The sequence below is a fragment of the Canis aureus genome, chromosome 20 (genome assembly GCF_053574225.1).
Source record: "Canis aureus isolate CA01 chromosome 20, VMU_Caureus_v.1.0, whole genome shotgun sequence".
Classification (NCBI taxonomy): domain Eukaryota; kingdom Metazoa; phylum Chordata; class Mammalia; order Carnivora; family Canidae; genus Canis; species Canis aureus.
In genome coordinates this window covers 24264926-24290103 of record NC_135630.1, presented here as the reverse complement: position 1 = coordinate 24290103, position 25178 = coordinate 24264926, and the positions used below count along the sequence as shown (strand labels likewise).

General features: G+C 37.0%; 1 long non-coding RNA gene across 1 annotated transcript in view; it reads left to right on the top strand.

Annotated features, from left to right (window-relative positions):
- LOC144291921 (uncharacterized) overlaps positions 1–21499 on the top strand; it is an 81739-nt gene extending 60240 nt beyond the window's left edge. Inside the window, exon 3 of the long non-coding RNA XR_013359469.1 lies at positions 21107–21499. This is a non-coding gene — a long non-coding RNA (uncharacterized LOC144291921). The remainder of the gene's footprint in view (positions 1–21106) is intronic.
- The last annotated feature ends 3679 nt before the right edge of the window (positions 21500–25178 follow it).

The following is a 25178-nucleotide window of genomic DNA, read 5'->3' as shown; positions in this document are numbered from 1 at the left end:
CCAGTATGGTAACACTATTGTCAGATAAGAGTAGACAGATTTAAGATTAATTTTAGAATACAATTGATAGAATTTTGGATTGGATTAAATGTGGACAATGAGAAAGAAGGGAGAGTCCAGAATAATTTGTTTGGGATTGAATAAGTGGAGGCAAAAGTGCCGTTAACCAAGATGGAGAAAATAAGGGTAATTTTAAGGCAAACCTTCAGTCTGTAGGCTTTGGACACATTATGTTTGAGATGCCCATAAGATATTCAAGATATCAAGTAAACAGTTGGAACTTAAAAAAAAAAAAAAAAGGCAAAGGCTTGGAGCTGAAAGTAGAGATCTGTCCTTAAAATACAGATTTGGTGTTTTTCAGCATATGAATAGGATTTATAGCAAAAAGAATGAAAAAGGAATGAGTGTAATAGAAAAGAGCACCAAGGACTGAAGTTTTGAGAGAATATGAAAAGAAGGAGAATTCAGCAAATAAGACTGGAAAGGAAGCACTAAAAATATAGGAGAAAAATTGAGAATAACCTACCATGCCAACTACTGAATCACACACTATTATAAATCTAGTAGCTTTTTTATCATGCTCATGAATTCCATCAGTCAGGAATGCAGAAGGAGCACAGCAAGATGGCCTGTTACTGCATAATATCTGTGATTCAACTAGAAAGAGTTGGAGGCTGAGCTGACAAGATGGTTGAGTGTTGGTCATCTGGAATCATCTTTCACTCATATGTCTGGAGCCTAGGGTGAGAACACTTGAATACAAGAACTGATGACAGGAGTATTTACACATAGCCCCTCCATGGGGCTCAGATTTTTCTAGATGGCTTCAATTAGTCTTCTAACTAAAAGCCTGAGACTCTATGCCAAACTTTCAGCCAACAAGGGAGAAACTGTTTAGCCTTTTGTGACTTAGCCTGGAAAGTCAAGCAGCATCTTCTGCTACATTCTATTACTTAAACCAAGTCCCAAGTACACCCAGACCCAAAGGCAAGGGAGGTCAATTTTACCACTTCACAGGGGAATGGCAAGTTTGCAGAAAAGCATGAAGCAGGAGCCTCGTATTAACCAATTCACGTTATATGCTACAGAGAAGCCTAATAATATGAAGACTTTAAGATGTCCAGATGAATTTGCAGCATCAGATGTTGATGACCCTATAAGAGTCTTCCCTGAGTTCCTAAATATAATTAACATTGTCTTCTTTTGTCCTTTATTTGATCACCTGTCACAACGTAATCTAAATGTTTCTCCTACTAAACTGGAAGCTATTTGTGAGTAAGAAATAGGCTATCTCCATATTATTATTTTTATTTTTGAGACTTAACACAGTACCTGACACATAGTAGAGGTTCAAGAGATGTTTGTTAAAGAGAAGACTCTAAACTTCTCTCTTTTCTTTTCTCTTGGTCCCCTATTTCTTACTACTTATAGGACAACTCTAGTAGGCCTTCCAGCCATCTCCTCAAACTCAAAGTCTCATGTTATTTATACTATGACAAATTGTTTGATTAGCTTTATCTGCATATAGCAGGAATAATTCCCCCAAACAATAAAAAAGATAATGTTAATTCTCTATCATATGAAAAATGTCCAGAGCTGGCATGGTAAGTTTACAGTACCAGGGAACCAGGCTTCTATTTTCCTGTTCTGCCTTCCTTATCACTTAACTTCCATCCTTAAAGTCATTTTGGCCCAATAGGACTGACACATTCCAGATTAACAACAGAAGGAGAAAGGAGAGAATAAAAGGAACACCTTTCAGCTGAGTCAACTCCCTTTAAGGAGCCTTACTTCAAGTACCATAGAGATTTTCCATTTATGATTTCATAGCCCAAACTTAGTCAATAACGCACTCCTGGCTAAAAAGGAAGATAAGATATATTTTCATTCTGACAAAAAAATAAAAATAGAAAAAAAAACCAAAATCAAAAATACTGCCAGCTAACACAAGATCTTATTATTAGGGTCAAAAGATAAAATGGATATTCTAGTGTCTCTGAATTTCTTATCCAGCATTTCTATTACTGTTTATGCCATCATTTTAATTCTTGGATTCTGTTTGATCTTCATTTGCCCTTTAGAAAAAGAACTCTAGCAGCTTAAAGGAAAATGAATTGAAAGTGGAACAGACAGGATACATGGAGACTAGGAAGTTACAAGCCTATTGCAGAAATCTAAGACAAGAAAGATCAATGCCTAAACCTCAGAAGTGATGGCAGGAAGAAAGAGGAAAGGCTGTGAAAGAGCATAAAAGGAACAAAGATTTACAAGGCTGACAATTACTGACAATTTAAATATTTAAATCAAAGTGAAGAAAGTATATATGATGCCCGCTAGCAGTAGCTCTACCAACATAAAACATCATAGCAATGGCAGAAAGCCAATTACTTAAATGGATTATTCAAGAATAAGCAGACAGAGAAACTTGTGAAAACATTTTGGAATTTTAAAAAATACTTGACTATATTATGTGTTTACCTGTACCAAACTTGCTCTCTTAACAGAACTATTTACTCTGAATGGGTTAAAATAGTTCTGAACTCAGTGTTTGTGAAATGGTATATGTGTATTATTAGTATAGCATGATGTGTATGTGTACGATGTTGTGATTCATGAGTACGTGCCCAGTGATTTTTACCACACTCCCCTCTGAGGTTTTGTGTGAATAAAATTACATTTATTTTTGGTTTTTATCTGATGCAAACAAATACAAGGAAAAGTAGGATAAGTAGAAAGATTAGGGTAGAGAAAAAAATACAAGGCCTTGTGTCTTTCTTCATTGTCACCTTTTCAACCAAAGAGTGAGTTTACTTGCTATAGGGATGTAGGAGAGTGAAAAATGTGTTGTAATATGAGACTTTTATTGTGAAAATAAAGATCTCTTAAATTAAGAACATCAATTTCATCTACTATGTAATATAAAGGAAAAAACAACATCCTCTTATTTAAACATATTAAGAAAAGGATTGAAGAGATGACAACATATTCTCTACTGGCCTCTAACTCAATTAACGCCTAGTGTCAGGGCTAATTCAGTCTCTAACTAAAGGTTCAGCCTTGCCACAGTTCCCAAGTTGACTCCTTCACTTATGCAACCAGCAGCATTCTTATTTGGTACCTACTTTGTGCTAAGCATTATTATAAGCACTGACGATAAAGTAGTGATTGTATTTCAATTACAATCCCTTTGTAATTTGTGTAGACAATGTCTACACATTTCCTCATAGCACAATTTTGATTTACATTTCCAATCTCCCCTGCAGTTAGATGAGGCCATAACATCAAGTTCTACTCTATAGAATGTCCTCCAGAAAACCTTTTTCAGTCTTCCATGCTCTTTTTCTCTTTCTATCCATTACCTGAATAGAAAATACTCTTAACGACCTGGGATTGGGGGTGTGGAGGGCGACAGGAGGGAAGGAGCTTCTGTCCCAAATGACAGTGTGGAACAAAGCCCAGGCTTCCTGATCCCTACCATCACCAAACCACATTAGACTATAAACTGCATAAGCAATAAATTCTCATTGTGTTTATTGGTATTGACATTTTGGAGCTGTCTGCTGATGTATCTTTCTATACAGACCTTGAGACTGCAGATACTTGGCATATTCACAGGAAAAGTCAGTACAGCTATATCAAAACAGGAAAAGGTAGGAGATGATGTCGGAGAGGTCCAAGAGCCAGGCATTTAGGCCTCTTATAAATACCACATAAAGCCTTGGATTTTAGTGTCACTGAGGCAAGGAAGCCACTGCAGGCTTTGAAGAGAGTGACATGATCTGATTCAGAATGTTAAAAGTGCCCCCTTTGTCTACATGTTGAAATATGAGCAAAGAGTGGTAATAGGAGGCTTTTGCAATAACCAAGTGAGAAATATTGGCTTGGACTAAGGTGGTAGCAGTAAAAGTTATACTTAAGTTATACTTTGAATACATTTTGAAGAGAAGGCCAAGATTGCTAATGGAGCACTATCAATATTTAAATCTCAAATATCCAACTGAAGATATAGAATAGAAAATTATGTTGATGAGTCAACTGTTCCCAGGAGATGTCAACTGTGAATTGGAACTATATGTTTTGGAGTTGCCAGCAGATAAAGAATACTGAAAGCTATGAGATTAGATAAGACCACCAAGGAAATAAGAATAAATAGAGAAAATAAATCCATGGATTGAGCCTTGGAACACACCAATACTGAGCAGGTGGAAAATCAAAAGGGACCAGCAGAGGAAGATAAGGATCAACAAAAGCAAATAAGGTATGAAGATCACCCAGAAAGCCTGGAGCTGGCCTCTGAAGTCAAGTGAAGAAAGCATTTCAAAGAGGAAGAAATGATCATTAATGTCAATTTCTCCTTAGAGACCATGACAGTTGAGGACAGAGAACAGACCATTTAACAAAAAAGAGATTGTTGAATATTATACCAATAGTTTCAATGGTGGAGATAAAATCCTGACAGGAATGAGTTTTTAAAATAAGAGTGAAAGTAGAGGCAGAGAACATAGAGTTTGCTTTTGACGAATTTTACTGCAAAGCTGGCCTGCCACCAACATTTGTAAAGCTGGAGTCAGGAGTTCAAACAGAAGCTCCAGTCCTTAGGCTCACCTCCCTTGTCTTCCCATTCTCCATCCCACACTACATACATGCATGTGAGCACCCCATGCAGCTCACTCAATATTTGCCCCCTCTGGCATAGAGTTGCCTTTGAACCAATCCTCAGGCCTAGGGGTATACACACTGGTTATGTCAAGAGGACAGACCAGGGAAGAAGCTCACACAAGCAAAATCAGAGCCATTGGGAACAGCAAATTTTGGAGTCTCAAGTATCCAGAACACGGGCAAGGAAGAGAGGAGTATGGCAACATAAGTGTCAACATGTCCATGGTCAGCTATTTCTTCTATAATTCCATGAATGTATGATTTGTTTTTTTTAAGATTATTTATTCATGAAAGACAGAGAGAGAGAGAGAGAGAGAGAGGCACAGGCACAGGCAGAGGGAGAAGCAGGCTCCATGCAGGGAGCCCGATGCAGGACTCCATCCGGGACTCCGGGATCACACCCTGGGCCAAAGGCAGGCACTAAACTGCTGAGCCACCCAGGGATCCTCGGAATGTACAATTTGAATTACATTTTCAGCATTACCACTTTTTTTTAATATTTCAAGTTTTTAGTTAACAGTTAATATAAAGTGTAATATTAGCTTCAGGAGTAGAACTTAGTGATTCATCACTTCCGTATAAGACTCAGTGATCATCACAAAAGTGCCCTCCTTAATACCCATCACCCATTTAGCCCACCCCCCACTGCTACTTCCCCTCCAGCAACCTTCAGTTTGTTCTCTGTAGTTAAGAGTCTCTTGTGGTTTGCCTACACCTTTTTTTTTCCTTTCCCCTATGTTCATCTGTTTTGTTTCTTAGATTCCATACATGAGTGAAATCATATGATATTTGTCTTTCTCTGATTGACTTATTTCACTTTACATAATATACTCTAGCTCCATCCACGTCTTTGCAAATGACGAGACTTCATTCTTTTGATGGATGAGTAATATTCTGGTGTGTGTGTGTGTGTGTGTGTGTGTGTGTGTGTAACACCTTTTTTATCCATTCATCAGTCAATGACATTTGGGCTATTTCCATAATTTGGCTATTGTAGATAATGCTGCTATAAACATCAGGGTGCATATAAGGTACCACCTCATACCTGTCAGAATAGCTAAAATTAACAACCCAGGAGACAACAGATGTTGGCAAGGATGTGGAGAGAGTGGAACCCTGATTGTTGGTGAGAATGAAAACTGCTACAGCCACTCTGGAAAACAGTATGGAGGTCCCTCAAAAAGTTAAAAATAAAACTACCACTTTTGCTTTCTTTGTTGCAATTTCATCTTATTAGCCAACTTCCATTTTAGTTTATCCATTTTTTTTTATAAAATGCCGCATGAGTTTATTAATGGAAGGCAACAGAATTACACACTTTGCTGTAAATGTGAACTGAGTTTCACAGTGACCAATCACCAACAGATTCAGAGAAGTGACATTATTGGTCACTAATCATGATGCACACGTGTTATTTACACAATGATCTGTGAACTGAACAGCTAGCAACCAGATTTGTACTTTATGCCATTACTCAGCTAATATGCTGTAATAGATGAAACTTGAACCATGTTGTTGGAAGACAGTTATTATTTAAACCATGGTAACTGAAATCTACGCCTATTCAAATCCTGCAAAGCAAGGATTGTTACTGCTGCTTTGAAAAACTGTAAGAAAACATAGGCAGTGGTTAGAGGATACATTTAGGGTCAAGGAGGATTTTTAAAAAGATTTTATTTATTTAAATGAGAGACACAGAGAGGCAGAGACCTAGGCAGAGGGAAAATCAGGCTCTATGCAGGGAACCTGATGTGGGACTTGATCCTGGCACCACAGAATCACGCCCTGAGCCAAAGGCAGGTGCTCAACCACTGAGCCACCCAGGGATCCCAAGGAGGATTTTTTTTAAGTGGAAAAAATTACACTGTTTTTATGATGATAGAATGGTCCTAAAGAGAGGAATAAGTGGGTGGTTGAGAAGAAGATATTTACAGGAGTAACACCTTTTCATAGGCAAAAGGAAACGGAATCTAATACATAAGTGGATGGTTGGTTTTAGATAGAAGCCCAAAAAGTTTATTTTAACTGCAAAGTAGAATAGGTTGTTGTTGAAAAGTAAGGTCTCTCTTGATTGCTACTATTTTCTCAGTGAAATAAAAACCCAAGTATTTAAATGATAATAAAGAAGAAATAGGAAATAATAAAGCCTTGAGAAAAGAGTTGTCTTGGAGAGAGGGAGAGTAATTTCTGAACCCTCTAAGAGCCACTCGAGATTAGTGATTGAAAAGAGACCTGTCAGCTTATTTTCCCCAGCCATTTTCATTCTGTCTGAATCCTCTGTGATTTAAGAAACAGACCCATTCTCCTGCCCCAATTTTCAGCCAAACCCTCCCCATCCAAAAGGTCAATCACTGGAGAGTCTGTATTCAGAAAATCAAATGGAACCCTGGAGCTCCAAGTCAGGGTTCTCTGTTATCCCCATCAAGAACATAATAGTCCAAGAAACAAAAAACATAACTCAAGAAACGTAAGTTAAAGTTTTAACAGTAAGTAGAAAAATACATCATTGGCTTGCCTTGTTCTAGTTATTTAACATCGGAGAGAATATAAAATGTTTCTTAGAGAATTTTAAAGCAAGATACACACAAATCAAATAATTTCTTTGTTCTTTCACCTAAATTTCTATGGCTTACTGAATTCATTTTCCATACCGTAATTTTCACATAGATTTAAAAATTCATAGTGATTGAGTAGAGTTTGAATTGAAGACAAAATGAAGTAAGATAAGTCAACTAAAAGAAAATTCAGAAGTCAGACTAGTCCAATGCATAGATCACATGGCAAAAGTCAGTAAGGAAGTCGTATCTCTCTTTCATGCAATAGTAACCACAGAGATTAAAAATGCAGTAGATTTTGATGTCCTAACAAAGAAGTTACATTTCTTTTTCTGAGAGAAAAATAAGACCTAAATAAAAGAATGAACCTAATTAAAGAAATTGAATTGACAAATGGTTTATCTATAAACAAAGCAAAAAACTCACTTTTCTGATTTCCACTTATCTCTTTTATTCCATGTCACACTTATTTTTTTTTCACTTCAAACTTTTTGGTTTTTTTAGCATCCCTAAGGGAAGCCCTACCATTAGGGTTACCCTACCATTTCTTAGCACTCCAAGCTCTTGAGCTTCCTACACACATTGCCCCCTCTGACTACAGCACTTTACCCCATTTGTTCCTCTAGCTGGTACTTACACAACTTTCAGATCTCACCTTAAATGTTATTGCCCCAAAAGCCTTTCCTTCATTCTCCAACTAGTTTACATTTCCCTATCCTCTCTTTAAAAACACCTTATACTTTTACTTCATAGAATATGCCACAATTTGTAGTCAAATATTTATTTAACATCTATACTTCTTAAATAGTTATTTACCATCACCCTGATTATAAACTGCATGAGGGTAGGACTAAGTATGAATTGTTCACCATAGAATGGACAATAGCGGGCTCAGTGCCTGGAACATGGTAGTCTGCAGTAATTAATCATGGAATAAGAATGATATTAACAAATAAGTACAGTCATTCACAGACCAGAATCTGGGGGAAGGGTTGTTTCATGTGTTTAAAGACTTTGAAGAGCAAAAAATAAGGAGAGGAAGAATGGAAGTCACTCAACCACTGCTTGAGAACAAAAAGTTAGCATGGGGTCCTGAGAAAGGACTAGAAGATATATCTGGGAGTCAAAGGACCTCATATTCACAGCTCATGGTCCTGCCACTTAGCCATTTTGACTCTGATAAAGGGACATCACCTTTCTTAACCTCAAATCTTAATATCTGAAAACTGATAGAGGGCATCAGGTGATATCTACACAGAAGATACTATCTGGCATCTCCCCTCTCATTTCCTTTTTTTTTTTTAATGTTATTTATTTATTTGAGAGACAGAGTGCATGTGTGAGAGAGAGAGAGCAGGAGTGGGTAGAGCAGGTGGGAGAGGCAGAGGGAGAGGGAGAAGCAGACTTCCTGCTAAGCAGGGACATCCCTCCTCCCCCTGGAGTTCAAATTTAAAAAGTGATTTAATTTTTAAAACATGTCCTTCCTAATCAAAATTTCTGATGCACATTTCTAATGAGCCATGCTTAAATAGTATTTGTGCTTGAGTTTCTCCTACATATTGAATATCAGACTTAGTTGTGACTTTGGCAAAGGCTCTTAGACTTGGTCATGAAGAGAGCAATACAAAGCCATTTCAATTTATTTTTTACACAGCACTTTCAATAACCAAATAAAATCTAAAAGGATATCATCTCCCCCAATAGTTCTTTGAGAGAGAACATATCGTCCTGTAAAAATCCATGAATTTGGGGTCAGTAAGCCTGGGCTTGAATCCTGGCTTTGTTATTTAATAAATATACCACATTGAGCTAGATCATTACATTTTCTGAATTCCAATTTTCTCAACTTTAAATGGAAAACACTGTAATAAAAAAAACTCTTAAACACGTTCTAATTTAAAATACGTGGCAACATCTCTGTTGGCCTGGAAAATGTACTTCTAATATCCAAGGGGCAACCTGATACCCAGTTGTGGCTCCACCCCACATGCTGGGTTTTACTCTAGACCTACTGTGTCAGAAATTCCCAGATAAGAAGACCAGATCATCTAGATCTTGTAAAAACTAAACAGGCTCTTCTGTTGTGCTTCCCTGGTTAGGAACTAGGAAGTGGAAGATAGTAGTCAGAAGTGCTGTGAAGCCCCATAAACTAGGTTTCAAAATTGAGAAGACATCTTCCAAAAGGGGCTGCTTCTTCTATGGCAGTGCTTAGGGATAAGTAAGGGATGTTCAAGAGACAGTTCACTTGCAACTGAAGGACAGAACCAAGCTGACAGTAGAGATGTAATCAAGTCAAAACAAAACAAAACAAACTGGGTACCTAGCTGGCTCAGTCAGTAGAGCATGTGACTCTTGATCTCTGAGTTGTAAATTTGAATACCACATTGGGTCTAGAGAGTATTTAAAAATAAAATCTGTTTTTAAAAAAGCAAATTTAATGGCTAGAAAATCAGAAGATTCAAATACAAGGTATTCACCAAGACTGTGGGCTCTCTGAGGGCAAGACCATCAGAGATGGGACCAAAATACTTCTGAATTCCTGTTGGCCAGAGCAAGAACAAAATGGCAATTCAAAACTTTTATTATTATCGTTATTTTTATTACATTTCCTGTGCTGTTAATATTGTACTACAAGGTCATCTTCATGTTAGATTCTGTTTTGAGTGGGACAGGGATTGATATAGTCAACCTTATATCAATATGAATTGTTCACCATGGAGTGGACAATAGTGGGCTCACTATAATGTAAAAGGATTATTCCATGGAAAGAATGTGGCATCCCTCCAATTAAATTTTAAGTTTCTGATTTTCTCACCACAAAAATCCTAGAAGACAGCACAGGCAATAACTTCTCTGTCACCAGTCATAACAACTTTTTCTAGATAGGTCCATCGAGGCAAGGGAAACAAAAGGAAAAATAAACTGTCAGGACTATATCAAAATAAAAAGTTCCCACACAGCAAAGGAAACAATAAAAAAAAAACTAAAAGGCAACTTATGGAATGCAGGAAGATATTTGCAAATGACATATCTGATAAAGAGTTAGTAATCAAATATATAAAGAACTTACAAAATTTGGGGCACCTGAGTGGCTAATTCGGTTAAACTTCTGCCTTCAGCTCAGGACCTGATCCTAAGATTCTGGGATTGAGCCCCGAAAAGGGCTCCCTGATCAATGGGAAGCCTACTTCTCTGTCTCCTTCTGCCCCTTTCTCACTGCTAGTGCTAGTGCTCTCTCTCTCTCTCTACTCTCTCCCTCAAATAAATAAATAAAAACTTTTTTAAAAATTAAAAAAAAAGAACCCATAAAACTTAGCTCTCAAAAAAAATAATCCAATTTAAAAATTGGTAGAAGACATACATAGACATTTCTCCAAAGAAGACATACAGATGACCAACAGACATATAAAAAAAAATGTTCGTCATCACTTATCATCAGGAAAATACAAATCAAATATACAATGCAATATCACCTCACACCTGTCAGAATGCCTAAAATCAACAACACAAAAAACAACAGGTATAGGTGAGGACCTGGAAAAGTTGGAACACTCATGTACTGTTTTGAGAATGTAAACTGGTGCAACCACTATAGGAAACAGTATGGAGATTCCTCAAAAAGTTAAAAATAGGACTACCCTATGGTCTAGCAATGGAACTGCTAGATATTTACCCAAAGAACACTAAAACACTAATTCAAAGGGATACATGCACCCTTATGTTATAGCAGCATTATTTATAATAGCGAGGGCTGCTTTCGTATACTGTTGGAAGTGGAAGGTGAGGAGAAACTGTTCAACAATTTTTTTAAAAAAACTGTTTGGCAGTTATAAAAGCAGAACATAGGAACATCCTGTGATGTTCCAACAATTGCACTGTTTATATATGTCCCTTCTGATATTCTTTCAAGATTCTAAATTTTAAAACCCAGAGTAATGTGTGCTCATGGGATTGGAGATGGACTTCAAGTTGTCACCTGGAGCATCACGGCTGTGAAGAGACAGCAAAAGATGAATAAATTGCTGTTAGAGATAAGAAGTGACAATCAGACAAATGTCAACATTCCCTAAGAGTTGTTAGAAATATTTGGTAAATAAATAAATATCTTTTAAAAATTGGCTTACTGAAGAAACATGGGATGGAGGCTGTTTTATTTGGACATTGAAGCAAAGGTCAATTTTGGGTTGATAGGGAAAAACTTAGCAATACCCAGGGCTACCTTGGTATTTCCTGCATCCTGACACATAACAGGTACTGAAAATACTGGAAGGCTTAACAGTTAAGCACAATGGTTATGGAGATAGATTTAAATTGGAATCCCAGCTTTGTCAAGTGACTGAACATCTAGAAGCCTCTGTTTCTTTCTGTTTAAAATGGAGATGAGAAGGATTGAGTGAAATGATACATGTAAAGTATCTGGCATGTGGTAAGTACTCACTAAGCATTTTAGTTTGGGTTTTCATTTTACTTTAAGAGAGAGAATAGTGTTAGGTAGTATTATTTGAAGTGCTATAAGTTGCTTCAGTAGAATACCTAAATTCCTGATCAAAAAGCCAGGAGCAGGGCCACAGGAAGTCGTAAATAGCAAATTTCCCTCAAGGTGTTCTAAGGGAGTTCTCTTTGTTTCTGACAAAGCAGTGTCAAACAGCTGCCTCTGCTGGCAGATAATGACTTCCTCCATCTTCCTACTTCTAGATGGCTTAGCATTAAAACCCCTGCCAGAGTGCCTTCCTCTATTCTTAAAGTTGAATAGAGGAAAAGATTCCATCCATTTCTTCAGGCACCTGTTCCCATGCACTGTAATCCCTCTTTTCAGAAATAGCTATTTTATTTTTAGGTAAATGTCTATGTTTATGTGAAGAAAAAATATTGTAGTAGGAGTTCTGAGTGTGCTCAGATTGAGCCTTGCCCATCACCTTTTATTTTATTCAGAACCCTTTCGAGGCAAGAGATAGAAAGCCAAATCATATCACTGCAAGAAAAAAATAGGCAAATGTTGGCTTTATAATGCGAAGTCCAGGAGTTGGTCTACATTCAAGTACAATAGGAGATGTTCAAACAGTATCCTTAAAAATCTGTTTCTCTTTCTTTTTATCCTTTGTTCTGCTTCCCTCTGTGCTAATGTCAGTGTCCAGGATATGCTTGCCTTACAGAATCTGACCTCAGAAGGATAGGGGCTACTTCACTCTTCTCATTGTCCCCATCACACCAAATAACAAATATCCCATACTCCACTCCTTTCCACATAATTCCCAATAAGGGAGGTAGGTGCAAGAAACAATAGTCAAATATGAATCAAAATGCCAACACTCCCCCCTCCCAATAAAGTAAGATAAAGCATTCGGGTAAACTCTGAATTTGAGGATACAGCTCAGTCAGTCCTAGAGGCCTTAGTAAGGTTTTCTGCTTTCCTCCTCCAAATGAAAATGGAGAACCTGGCTTACTGATCCAATTAATAAGGGACAGAAGCATAAAAATGTTTACCTTTAGCCCAGAAGACTGACCTAGAGCCTGCATAGTTCTGATACAGATCAATATGTGCTGGTTGCTGCATTTTTAAAGGGTCTCATGACTGTCTATAAACCTCACCCATGGTTAATATCATACTGAATGGTCAGCACCAGAGAAATCTTGAAAACATAGTTTTATGAGTAGAAATTAAAAAAAAACATTTATGATCTAATACCCCCTATATATCCCCTTCCCCCTTGAGCACTAAGCATTATAACCACCAGTTTCCTACAGCCAAGGTTCAGCTCTTTCTGCCCATGGGTCCTGTCTCTGTGCTACTTAAGTAAACTTACTAAGTCACACCATACAATATCTCAAGAATTCTTTCCTGCAACACAATCCTTTCCAGAGACGGAAGAGGGAGAAGAAAAACTTGAGTCTACCTTGAGTAAGAAAGCACTGTGCACAGTGACCCCGCAAATTACAAAGTAGGGCCTAAGTTATCAACCTCGTTGGCACTGAAGTGATGAAGCAGGATTGAGAAGGCACGAGAAGAGGCACGACAGAGGGCCCCTGCAACACGGATGCATCTCTTCCAGGGCTCAACGGGATTTTGACTAACAATTAAGATACCCAAGTTTGAACTGTTTGAGGTTACACAGTGAGAAAAGGAACAGAGGGATTTCCCGTCCTGCAGAACAGAACTTGAACTATCCATGCTGGAAGGACTGCCTTCCACAAAAGCTTCTCAGCAAGTGAAGAGTGTTTGCCCTAGCACTAGAGCCCACCACGGTTCACTTCCTGCTTTGTTATAACTCAGTGTTCAAAAGAAATAATTTGTCCTCTGGAGCCCATACACTGTGCTCACCACCTGCAGAGACATCCCCCATCTAATCTTGTGTTGATTCAATCCATTAACTTCAGGAATGGCATTTCCACCTCAATAAGTAAACTGGCAGATGTGCATTTTCTCACTGTTTGGAATCTAGAATGACACCATGTGAGGTGTCTCTGTGAAATGCACATTTCATACTTCTGGTTTCTTATCCCCGCCACCTTCTCTTATTTTCACACTATAATTTCTGGGATTGACAGTGGCCCATCCCAGCAAATCCTAGTTCTGCTTTTCAGAATAACTAGGTGCTATTCATCCAATATAAACTCTCTCAATTTATTTTCCCTTTGTCTTAAAATTTGATTAACATTCTCCTTGTGTCCTCTCTCCTTTCTGCCCTAAAAGGGCCTCCATTCTAAGGCTTAGTGACTCCTTGTAGGTTATTGATTTCATCTCTCCACTTGTTCTTTCTCTTTACTCCTGGCTCTTGCCCTCAGCCTTAAAATATGTTCAAGTGTCTCCACTATAAAAAAAAGAAGAAAGAAAGAAAGAAAGAAAGAAAGAAAGAAAGAAAGAAAGAAAGAAAGAAAGAAAGAAAGAAAGAAAGAAAGAAAACAAAAAACAATTCAATAAGTACAAAATGAAATCTTTCTTCAGATATGTTTTCTTCAAGCCGTCATTTTCTTTTTCCTATAATTGGCAGACTGATTAATATCACAGACTTCCTCTGTTCGTGACCACTTCCTACATCTGATTTTGTCCTTATTAGTGTAACCTAGCTTCCACAAATCTGTGTTTCTTCATTCCACTCCTCATTCCATCCTTTTTTCCTACCTAACTCTTTTTTTAAAAATATTTTTATTTATTTATTCATGAGAGAGAGAGAGAGTTAGGCAGAGACACAGGCAGAGGGAGAAGCAGGCTCCATGCAGGGAGCCCAATGTGGGACTCGATCCCGGGTCTCCAGGATCAGGCCCTGGGCTGAAGGCGGCAGCTAAACCGCTGAGCCACCCGGGCTGCCCCCTACCTAACTCTTGTGAAGACGGGGATCTTGTGATATTTTATCCAGCACTTTATAAATACCTAGCACAGATCCCATGCTCAATTAATATTTGTTTGATTAACAAATAACTAATTGATACTGTTAATTACTCCTTTGATTTCACCACTCTTCTGGCTTCTGGGATATTGTATTATCTCTGGTTTTTCTCTTCTTCTATTTCTTGTCCTTCTCATTCTCTTTATTCTGGTTTATACCCATTGAATGTAGACATTCTCTGGGATTCTTTTGTGTTTTCTTCCTTATCTGTATTCTCTAAGTACATCATCATCATTCTCAAAATCTCAAATCTCACATATATTTGGATGATTCTTTCTCTGAACTTAATTTTTCCTTGATTCCAATCATTATTCCCTACAATAGGTGTTCTACAGAAGACTTCGATTGGACTTGGCCACACCTGAAATCATTATCTCCCCTTAGCCAAACCTACTGGTCCTCCAGTCTTCCCAACATTCATTCCTGCCATCATTTACTTGGGCAGTGGGTTCACTTTTCCTCTCTTTCATATTTGTATAGTCTATAAACCTGGCATAATAATAAGCACTGAAAATGCAAATATGAAAATGGTTTGGTGCCTGCCTGCCTTCCAAGAATGTTGTAGTGTATTCAGGTAGACCAAAACATACATAACTCTAATGTAAGATGAAGTTAACAATGATGGAGGTGTGCCCTAGAGGCTGTCAGAGTACCTCGGAGTCTAGTACAATAGAGGAAGGAAATCTCTGAGTCTTGAAGGAGGATACTGATTAGGTAGGCAAATCGTGGTATACAGAGAGAGCAGTTTAGCCTGATGTGTGACAAGGATTTCCATTACTATAGGTGAGAAATATAGGAGTCCTAAGAGGTCAGAATTTGAAATCAAATCTGCCCTACCTACTGTGTCTTGCGCTGTTGTTCTCTGATGAAGAACCTTTACATTGCTCTATCATCACTTATGTTTATATCCACAGGTAGCCTGTGATGAGAGCATCAGCTAATATATACTGAATATGTGCTATGTGCCAAGCATGGCTCTATGTGCTTTATTCTTTTCATTAATTCTCAGGACAACACTGTGAGGTAGAAATTATCGTTATCTTCACTTTATTATTAAGGAAACTGAGGCTCAGAAAGGTTTAGTAACTTACCCAAGACACCTCTAATAGACAGCAGGGCTAATTTGTGAACCCAAGCTTTCTTGCTAGGGCTCTATGCTCTTATTTAGTAGACTGTATTGCCTCCTTTTTGGCCTAAAATACTTTGCCTTTACTTTTAGCCTTGCAGAATTTATATCATTTTGGTATTTGTTCATCAGATGATATGAATATTTTTAAAAAGGTCCAAGAGATATCTTTTGTGTCAAGATATCAAAAACCTCTGGCCCTAATTGGAAATGTTAAGCATTCATGAGAAGGTTCAATATGCAGCATATACCATATGATCTAAATAAATATGATCTAAATAAAAAACAACTATAAAATGTATGCAGGGGCACCTGGGTGGCTCAGTGGTTGAGTATCTGCCTTTGCTCCAGTCATGATCCTGAAACACTGGGATCCAGTCCCACATCAGGCTCCCTGCATGGAGCCTGCCTCTCCCTCTGCATCTTTCATGAATAAATAAATAAATAAATAAAATCTTTTTAAAATGTATACAAAAATTAGCAGGCTTGTTTTCCTATCTTATCTGATGCTGGTCATGGATTGTGGGTTGTTGTGTTGATGAAAAGAGGCTGAATTTTGAGGGAACCATAACATGGTAAAATATAAAAAGCGTTGTTTTTTAAAACTTATATAACCATTTATCCAAACATATCTTCTACAATGGTATCAGCAAATGTCTTTACATCAAAAAATAAAATTCTCTACACAAAACCAATTGATTTTCTCTTCTTAGCACAAGAACACAAGTAACTGGAACTAATATAAAGGAATATAGTTTCAGAAGCTGGAACTAATATAAGGGAGTACACTTTCAAGAACTATTTTTAAAATTAGATTTTACTAGAGTGTCAAGTACAAAACATATGGCATGAGAGAGGAAACAGTACCTTCTAAGGTACACCAAGTAGCTTGGATTCTTAGAAAATTGAGGTGAGTTAAATTACTTCTTTAAGACCACATTGGTTAGGGACAGAGCAGAACTTCAATTTCAGTCTTTTTTTTTAAGATTTTATTTATGTATTCATGAGAGACATACACAGAGAGAGGCAGAGACATAGGCAGAGGGAGAAGCAGGCTCCATCTGAGAGCCCAATGTGGGACACGATCCTGGAACTCCAGGATCACACTCTGAACCAAAGGCAGACGATCAACCGTTGAGCCACCCAGGTGTCCCCAATCTCAGTCTTCTTATATTAAGTCTAATGTTCTGTCTACCATGAATCCTATGTCAGAGTCCAAAAACTGAGAACTGGAAGTAATCTTAGAAATCATGTTCACTTCTCCCCTCATTCTGTTTTTTAAAAATATACAAGTCAGTAAGGTATGAAAGGTGAAAGGGCTTAACAAGGCCTCATGAGTGACGGAAACAGGTTTCTTCAGTCTCCTGACTCCCATACCAATGATTTTCTGCAGTCAGATACTTTGCTATTCTAGGTTCCAGTTTGGCAAAACTTGATTTTATGAAAAACTATGGTTATTGTCCTCTTCTCTTTTTGTTCCCAGGAATTTTTGATGCTATTCCTTCAAAAACTAAAAAAGGACCAGTGTCATTGTGTGGGGTGAGAAGGAGGATTGCTGAGAGATGTCAGCCCCAGTGGAGAAGAGTATTTACCACTGATATTGTTTGGAATTGTCAGCATATGGTAATAGTAGAAAAAAAGACCCTAATTTTGCCAGTTTCAATATGATTTCTCAGCTCAAGACATCACACTACCTTACTGCACGTGAGATGGCAATTTAAAATAGTGTCAGTGGTAAAATACCCTCCCCTGGGCTCTGAAAAGCACAAAAGCGATGGAAGAGGCAAATATGCCCATGGAGAAGAGAATATCAAATATAAAATTTTCTCCATTTTCCCAATGAGAAGATCCTCCAAATAAAAGTTTTTGGCCATATTGACTCTACAGGCTTTTAGGGATCTAGATGAAATAGTTAAGGCAGTCTGTAAAATAGAGAATTTAGCCATGTTGTTATATACATATTATGATATTTATTTATACATAAATGATATTTATGATTGCATGTTTTCCCATAAAATGAAAATTAACCTGGCAATTTTAAAGCATTAGTTTTTCCCTCACCTTGACATTGTATGAAACTATTCAAGCTTTTTACATGCAATCTTGATATCATGGTCTTCATCATCGCCAGAACTACTGAACACAGTTCCTAGAGCATATCATTTTATTTCCTTCTAAATTATTTAAGATACCACATTTTCTTTGAATCTTTATAAGACATCAGCTCCCGACATCATGTACAAAATAGAATTAGTCATTCCCACAAACTGAGATAGTGGTTTTTGTTTTCTTTGTTTTCATTTATACTGTGACTGAGAAATTTTATGGAAAAATTTATTGTATGTTTTTTTAAAGTGATCTTTAAAAATCTTATTTTAAGCAATATCCAGCCATAAAATTGTGAGATTATACCCTCAGGAATACTAAATATTTTAATGTTGTTGCTTCTTTTTTAATCAAATCCATAAGTGACCTCACATCATCTTTAGGCATGGAGTTAAATAAGTCGTCCTCAAGCTGATACTGAGAAGAAAGCAGTGATGCCAGTTCCATGCAGAAGGCTGGCACTCAGGTCAATGTAGCCTTATATTATTATTTGGCTGCAGAGTAGTGCATCTGTGCCCTTGATCATACAAGTATGAACTTCCAAAATGAAATTCAACCCCCTGAAGAGATGGCTCTGCAAAACTGATGACCCAAATACCAACAAAACCACCAATCAACACAATTACCAACCAAGGAACATGGGTACCTACCATCCGTCCACTAACAAGATAACCCCGTGATCACATTCCAGGTGTCACCATAAGCCATACTTCAGCCTGGGACTAGCAGATCTGTAGAAGGTAGTTAGATTCTTTTCTCAGACATTGGTTATTCAAAACTGTTTAATGCCTTCAGATCCTCTGGCTGCACATCTAGTAAGGAGAAGGTAGTTCACTTCTGGCCCTCTCTGAACTTGGTGGTCTCATGTGAGTTCATCTTCATTGACAATTATTTTTCTGGATTTTTAGATTTTCACTCTGGTAAGAGCTACTAAAGATCCAGTTGTACACGCTTGTGTAATCTCAATAACGACCGAGAAGGTATCAGTCTACCTTATTTTGAGAGGCAGTGGAGGGAAAAGTGTGGGTCTGATGGCACAAGGGCTGAAAACATTTTGTTGCAAGGATCTACCAGAGCACAGAGCAAGTTTGCAGACCGCTTCTCTCCCCAGAGGTTATAAATATATAAAGCACTATCAAGGACAACCACAAACTACAAAGCCACTGCTTGAAGCAAATTTTCCCATGTATGAAATCCTTGCTTCATGCAGTTTATCAAAGAAATGAGATTCAAAACTATTTCTTATTGTATTTTTATTTTTTGAGAAAATATTAAGATCTCCCTGCTTTCACTTTAAGAAGATTAAAAGTAATTTGATGAGAGCCTCAAGATTTAGACTAAATGAATTTTAAAAATTTTTTAAAAAGATCCAAATACCCATAGACTTAAGACTGTGTTGTAAAAACTTTCTATGTTGATTAAATTACCTACTTTTCATTTTTAGGACAGGCAGACCATTAGAATCAAAAAAGCATGACACAAAATAATCCTAACTCATATCACTAGCCCAATATGGCACATTGGGCAAATCATTTAAAGTTGCTAGGTCTATTTCTTAACTGTAGAATGAGATATAAAGTCCCCAGGTTTCTCTTACATTCTATGAAAATGATATTTTAAAAAGTTATGTGAAAAAGACATTTTAATTTGACTGTCAAAAGACATATTCAAAATACATAAACCTCCTAAAAAGCAATAAAAAGGAGAAACAATTGAATGTTTCAACCATAGGCAAGAGACTTGAAAAGACATTTCATTAAAAAGGAAAGACACTCAAATAGCCAATCAATATATAAAAAGATGTTCATTTTTGGTCATAAGAAATGCACAACTGCAACCAACCAGGATGGCTTTTTTTTTAAATTACCAAGTATTGGCAAAGATGTAGAGCAATTGGAACTACTGCTGAGGAGTACATGAAGTACACACAGCCTCTTTGTAAAACTGTTTGGCAGTATCTGCTAAAACAAATGAAATAGATGATATATAAGAGATAGATGGATGATATATATGTCTTATATATATTATACACACACACACAGAGTAATGAGGTGGGGGGAGATTGAAAAAAAAAAAAAGCTATGTCCAGGTAATATTGACAAACTATTCACTAAATCCTAATGATTTTTTCCAGCAATTAGAATTAAGAAGATAGCTTACTTTTGTCATGGATTTTCTATATTGTTTGAGTTTTTATAACAGTATATATCATTTTAACTAATAACATATAGCCATTATTCGTTAAGAAAAATTAATAAAGCTCTATTGGTAACATAATTAACAACTGGCCTTGGGAAGGAAAATCAATGGAGTTTGGACATTCAATATTGGCAGCAAAACCCATAGGTAGCATCATTCTGAAATCGCTACATCCTTTTGTCCCATTCTGTTACCTACTGCACTGCTGTCAATGCCCAAAGACACCATGGAGATCTCTACAGCTCATCTCAGGGGGGAATCTGCTCCATGATCTCATGGATACCAGCAATGCCCCTCAGCTACTCTTTCCCTACTGATACCATCCTTACACTTCTCCCAGTCACCTTCCCAGTATCTGTGGTTCTTACTGACTTGTCCAGGTCTTTGGCCACCCACATTGCTCTGGACAGTATGCCTCTCCCCATTACACAGGCCTAATACAGATGCCCCTTCTCCACCCTAGCCCAAGTTGAATACATGAAGATCGTGGGTAACCTAAGTACCTGATTTTTTCCCCTGCAGCAGAGGGCAGCTACTGACCCGCAAGTGGTATATATTTGTCAAAGCTGATGCTATTCCTTTTGATCATGTAGTCTCTGATTATCCTTCTGATCTGGGGAAAGGAATTCTCCTTTGAAGATCTGGGCAGAACACAAGGCCTCATCTCCTACTGTGAAAACCCAAAAAGTCTTTAGCAGCTATTGGCAGAGCATGTATTCTCAACTGCCAGTAGGAGCTTCCATACAAGACTTGGAATCCTGAGGGTGTGATGTAAATAAAGTACAGAAGCATCCAATTATACATAAGGGTAACTTCAGAGTTGAGTGTCCACAGGTGGTAGCAAGTGCTGTCTGGTAGTAGTGCCAGTGGCTTTCTAGCAGACTTTTCTGGGATGTGAAATTTGCCATCCTCAGACTTCCTTGGCTGGTGACTATTTTCCAAGCCTAATTCTTCTATAGGCTACCCAACTGTTCCTAATACCCATCTTTTCTTTCAAAGCTATCCAGATTTGCTTTCTGTTGTTTGCAACTAGGAACTTCAATCTCCCTCTCACTACATTTTTTTCCCCTCTCCAGGTGAAACCTGAAAAAGAGTAACATTATTTCTCCTTGAATCTGCATCACTGAAGGAAGTAAGTTCCAGTCACTCGCTCCCACCACATCACCCACCATATCTCTCTGGTATAATTGATTGCTCTCCCAGACAGATTCCACGTGCACTGAGTCTGTTTAAACTTTTCCCCTTGGCATCTTTCATTGTCTTTACAAAATCCTTTTAAAGAGGAAAAGTCTAGTTTCATTCTTTTGCATCTATCTGTCCAACTTTATGTTCATTTCTGGGTTTTCTAATGTGTACAATTGATCCATGTGTCTATTTTTGTGACGGTACCATGCTGTTTTGATCACAACAGCTTTGTAATATAACTTGAAGTCTGGAATTGTGATGTCTTCAGCTTTGCTTTGCTTTTGCAGGATTGCTTTGGCTATTGAGGATTTTTTTTTAAATCCCATCTACAATAGCATCAAAAAAAAAAAAAAAAAAAAAAGCTTAACTAAAAAGGTAAAAAACTTGTACACCAAAACCTACAAAACATTTACAAAATAAATTTCAAAAAACACAAATAGATGGAAAGATATATCATGATAATAGGTTGGAAGAATTAAAAATGTTAAAATGTTCATGTTTTGCAAAGTGACCTATAGATTCAATGTAATCCCTACCAAAAGGCTGACGTCATTTTTAAAAAGAAATAGAAAAAAACAATTCTAAAATTCACTTGTAATCGCAAAGGACCCTGAATAGCCAGAGCAATCTTGAGCAAGAAAAACAAAGCTGGAAGTATCATGCTTACTGACTTCAAATATAATTACAAAGCCACAGTAATCAAAACAGTATGGCAACAGCATAACAATGGGTATATATACCAATGGAACAAAACAGAAAGCCCAGAAATAAATCCATGCATATATGGTCAACAGATCTTTGACAAGAGTCCCAGGAATAGGGATCCCTGGGTGGCGCAGCGGTTTGGCGCCTGCCTTTGGCCCAGGGCGCCATCCTGGAGACCCGGGATCGAATCCCACGTCGGGCTCCCGGTGCATGGAGCCTGCTTCTCCCTCTGCCTGTGTCTCTGCCTCTCTCTCTCTCTCTCTCTCTCACTGCGTGCCTATCATAAATAAATTAAAAAAATTAAAAAAAAAAGAGTCCCAGGAATACAAAATGGGGGAAAAAATAGTCTCTTCAATAAATGGTGTTGTGAAAATTGAATATTCATATGCAAAAGAATAGAATTGGGCCTTATCTCATAACATATACAAAGATCAACCCAAAATGGATTAAAGCTTTAAACGTAAAAAGTGGAACAATAAATGTCTTAAATGAAAACATAGGAAAGAATCTTTTAGACATTATGTTGAGCAATAATTTCTTGGGTATGACAGCAAAAAGCAAAAGCAAAAATAGACAAATGAGCTTACATGAAACTAAAAACTTCACAGCTAAAGAAATAATTAACAAAATGAAAAGGCAACCTATATAATGGGAGAAAATATTTGCACACCATATATCTGATAAGGGGTTTAGTATCAAAATTATATAAGGAACTCTTACCACTCAATAGCAAAAAACAATCTAATTAAAACACAGGCAAAAGACCTAAATAAATAGTTCTTTAAGAAAGACATAAAAATGGCCAATAGGTATCTGAAAAAATTCTCAACATCACTAATCATCAGAGAAATGCAAATTGAAACAACAACAAAATGTCACCTCACACCTATTTGGATGGCTATGATCAAAATACAAAGGACAAGTGGTGAGGATGTGGAGAAAAGAGAACTCTTGTACACTGATAGAGGGAATGTAAATTGGTATATCCATTGTAGAAAATGATATAGAGTCTCCTCAAAAAATTAAAAGTAGAATTATCATTTGATCCAGCAATTCTATTTCTGAATATATATCCAAAGGAATTGAAATCTGGATCTCAAAGAAGTATCTGTACTCCCATGTTAATTGCAGCATTATTCATAGTAGCCAAGATGTTAAAACAACCTAAGTGTCTATCATCAGACAAATTGGATAGAGAAAATGTGGTGAGCATATATCAATACATCTATTCATTCATATCTATATCTATACATGCACACACACCAGATTATTATCCTCTAAGAAGGAAATTATGCCACTTGTGACAACATGGATGGACATAAGTGAAATAAGTCAGATACAGGAAGTCAAATTTGCATAATCTCACTTATATGTGAAATCTAAAATAGTCAAATACATAAAAGAAGAGTAGAATGGTGGTGTCAAGGGATTAGAAGGAGAAAGAAATGGAGAGGTGTTCAAAGGGTACATAGTTTCAGTAATGCAAAATAACTAGGTTCTAGAGACCTACTGTGCAATACTAGGCCTTTGATTAATACTCTATTGTATAATTTAAAATTTGCTAAGAGGGTAGATCTTATGGTAAGTACTCTTACCACAAAATGAAGAAAAAGAGGAAACTTGTGGAAGTGATGGATAAACTTATGACATCGATAGTGATGATGGTTTCACAGGTGTATACTTTATCACCAAATACATCAATTTGTATTCATTAAAAACCTATAGTTTTTCTATGTCAATCATTAGTCAATAAGGCAGCTTAAAAAAATAAGTCTACCAAAAAGAAATAATTGTTAAATATGACTATATTAAAATCAGGAACTTTTCTTTATTAAAAAACAACATAAAAAGAATTTTCAAAATAAGTCACAAAGAGACAACTTTCAAAGTATGTATTATCTACAGAGGAATATTATTAAGAAACAATAAAAACAGGGCAAGGAAGTGGTTAAAAACTTCACAGAAGAGGAAACACAAATGGCCTATAAACATGAAAACACACTCAACTTCATTAGTAATCAGGAAAGTGCAAATTACACTTACCATATTAGCTAAATATAAATATATAAATATATTAGCTACAATGTAGACCAATAGTAATTGTCACATGCAGATGGTGAATGTAGAATTGATATAACAATTTGTAAAACAATTCAGCATTATCTTTAAAGTTGAATGGAGGGGATCCCTGGGTGGCTCAGTGGTTTGGCGCCTGCCTTTGGCCCAGGGTGCGATCCTGGGGTCCTGGGATCGAGTCCCACATCAGGCTCCCTGCATGGAGCCTGCTTCTCCCTCTGCCTGTGTCTCTGCCTCTCTCTCTCTGGGTCTATCATGAATAAATAAATAAATCTTTAAAAAAATATAAAGCTGAATGGATTCTTAGCCTAATGATCCTAATGATAATTCTTAGGTAATTTCCTATTTTCTAGGAAAACTCTTGTAGATGTGCACAAGGACACACATATATTGTATGCACTACCAAAATGTCCACCAACAGAATAAATAATTGTATATCCCATAATTGAGTATTATGTAGCAGCTAATATGAATAATTAAAGGTATACGCATCAACACAGGTAAATCTTCAAAATATGATGCATAAAAAAGCAAATCACAAAACAGGAATAATATGATTCCACTTTTTTTTTAAAGCATATATTATTTCTTAGGGCATTATTAGGTTCTCAGCAAAACTGAACAGAAAATATACAGACCTCTCATATATTTTCTAATCCCCACATGCATAGTTTTCCCCACTAGCAACATCCTGTACCAGAGTGGTATATTTGTTAAAATCAGCAAACCTGAATTGACACATCATTATCACCCAAAGTCCACACTGTACATTAGAGCTCATTCTTTTTTTTTTTCTAGTGTAGAGCTCATTCTTGATGTTGTATATTTTATGGGTTTGACAAATGTATACTGACATGTGTGTACATATAGTATCATACAGAATAGTTTCACTGCCCTAAAAGTCCTCTGTGCTCTGCCTATCCATCCCTTCCTCCTTCCTAATTCCTTACAACACTGATCTTTTTACTCTCTTCATAGTTTTGCTTTTTCCAGAATATCACATAGTTGGAATCATACAATATGTAGAATTTCAGATTGGCTTCTTTCAGTTAGTATCATGCATTTAAGATTTCTCCATGTTTTTTCATAGTTTGGTAGCTCATTTCTTTTTAGCAATGCATAATATTCCATTGTCTGTAGCATAGTTTATTCACTCACCTACTGAAGAACATGTTTGCTGGT